We start from the raw sequence: 2,500 nt of genomic DNA, 5'->3' as shown, positions 1-2,500 counted from the left end.
ATGGTGGCGGTGATCCTGCCTCCGTCGCTGCGGTGCGTTGGGGCACGCATCGCCTCTTGGGCGCCCTGTTTTTTTTCAACCAATAGATGTATGTCTCTGCGGGCCGCACCAGGCTGGTGCTCCCCACAGCTTCACGCCACCCTGCTCCGCCCGCACGCCGGCGTGCAGGTGGCTGCTGCTAAAGGTGGGGAGTGTATGTGCGGTCCGGGTGGCTTTCCTCTGGCGAGGGAGAGACCTTAAGCAAACTCAGAGACAAATCTTGACGGTCGATCACTCGTAAAAATAAAACGTGACAAACTTTGTGTTGGTTCAAGTACGAAAGGATCTCTGTCGGCTTGGGGGTACGCCCGTTTCCGTTTCAACTTGTCTCGCGAGGGTGGTTTCGGTGCCAGCAGGAGAGCTCGTCGGGGTAGCAGGCCCTGCAGCCGTGGTCACCGCCAAACCCCCACAACTCGAGCAAGTGAAAAAAAAAGTAACAGGAGCGAAAGCATCTCTGTCGGCTTGGGGGTACGCCCGTTTCCGTTTCAACTTGTCTCGCGAGGGTGGTTTCGGGGCCAGCAGGAGAGCTCGTCGGGGTAGCAGGCCCTGCAGCCGTGGTCACCGCCAAACCCCCACAACTCGAGCAAGTGAAAAAAAAAAGTAACAAATAAGAAAGGATCGTCGGCTTGGGGGTACGCCCGTTTCCGTTTCAACTTGTCTCGCGAGGGTGGTTTCGGGGCCAGCAGGAGAGCTCGTCGGGGTAGCAGGCCCTGCAGCCGTGGTCACCGCCAAACCCCCACAACTCGAGCAAGTGAAAAAAAAAGTAACAAATAAGAAAGGATCGTCGGCTTGGGGGTACGCCCGTTTCCGTTTCAACTTGTCTCGCGAGGGTGGTTTCGGGGCCAGCAGGAGAGCTCGTCGGGGTAGCAGGCCCTGCAGCCGTGGTCACCGCCAAACCCCCACAACTCGAGCAAGTGAAAAAAAAAAGTAACAAATAAGAAAGGATCTCTGTCGGCTTGGGGGTACGCCCGTTTCCGTTTCAACTTGTCTCGCGAGGGTGGTTTCGGGGCCAGCAGGAGAGCTCGTCGGGGTAGCAGGCCCTGCAGCCGTGGTCACCGCCAAATCCCCACAACTCGAGCAAGTGAAAAAAAAAAGTAACAAATAAGAAAGGATCGTCGGCTTGGGGGTACGCCCGTTTCCGTTTCAACTTGTCTCGCGAGGGTGGTTTCGGGGCCAGCAGGAGAGCTCGTCGGGGTAGCAGGCCCTGCAGCCGTGGTCACCGCCAAACCCCCACAACTCGAGCAAGTGAAAAAAAAAAGTAACAAATAAGAAAGGATCTCTGTCGGCTTGGGGGTACGCCCGTTTCCGTTTCAACTTGTCTCGCGAGGGTGGTTTCGGGGCCAGCAGGAGAGCTCGTCGGGGTAGCAGGCCCTGCAGCCGTGGTCACCGCCAAATCCCCACAACTCGAGCAAGTGAAAAAAAAAGTAACAAATAAGAAAGGATCGTCGGCTTGGGGGTACGCCCGTTTCCGTTTCAACTTGTCTCGCGAGGGTGGTTTCGGGGCCAGCAGGAGAGCTCGTCGGGGTAGCAGGCCCTGCAGCCGTGGTCACCGCCAAACCCCCCACAACTGTTGGGCGCCTACCTGCGCGGGGCAGGAGGACACTTTCCGATTTCAAATCTCCGTTTGCCGAGTCCACCCCGAACGCACGCGGGCGGGCGGGTTCGCATCACCCTTCGTCACAAGGGGCGAAGCCCGTTCCACCGTCTCGTCAGTAGTGCCGACCGGTCTGTGATCGACGAGGGGAGCCACACCAGGTCCGGCCCTGCTGCTTGGCGGCACCGCGTCGTCGGGAGCTCGCGACAGACGGAGGGTTTCGGTGTACTCTCCAGCCACGGGAAACGAAGCCGGTGATGCAGGCGCCGGTCTTTCGCTCCCAAATCGGCTGGGTTTACATCGTTGCTATCTAGTCACGCTCCCTTCAAACCCGACGGGGTACCTATTCCCCTCACCCGTCTGTGCGTATACAGCCTCTTTGCACTTGCGGGATGGGGGTGGTGGTTTAAAGACTCTCGAGTTGCCGCCCGTCGGTCTCCGAGCTCCGTGCAGTAGTGATCCCCAGCGAACTGCCAGCAGGGCGAACGAGCGATCCCGCTCTCGGTCGGGGCGCCTGGCGTCGATCGGTGGTCGGTGGCTTGCGGGCAAGCTGCGCTGTGAGTGTGGGAACGAGTATGACGAGCCGTTGCCGCGACTCCCAGTCCACCTCGGCGGTGGCTGGGCCGGGCGGGCGTCTGCTCGGGCGAGTGCCGCCCCCGCCTCCTCGCAGGAAGTCCGCTCGCCGACACGCCGCCACGTGCACGCGTCAGTGACGCTGCCGAACCGATGGCCGGTGCCCGTTCCCGCCTCTGCTTTTCCTAGGGCAAAGCTGCTGCACGCCTCGTGATACTAGGCGGGCGACATGGTGGCGGTGATCCTGCCTCCGTCGCTGCGGTGCGTTGGGGCACGCATCGCCTCTTGGGCGCC

Source organism: Chiloscyllium punctatum, unplaced genomic scaffold (assembly GCF_047496795.1).
Source record: "Chiloscyllium punctatum isolate Juve2018m unplaced genomic scaffold, sChiPun1.3 scaffold_241, whole genome shotgun sequence".
Lineage (NCBI taxonomy): Eukaryota > Metazoa > Chordata > Chondrichthyes > Orectolobiformes > Hemiscylliidae > Chiloscyllium > Chiloscyllium punctatum.
The sequence above is the reverse complement of the archived record's forward strand: the minus strand, read 5'-3'. Positions refer to the sequence as shown.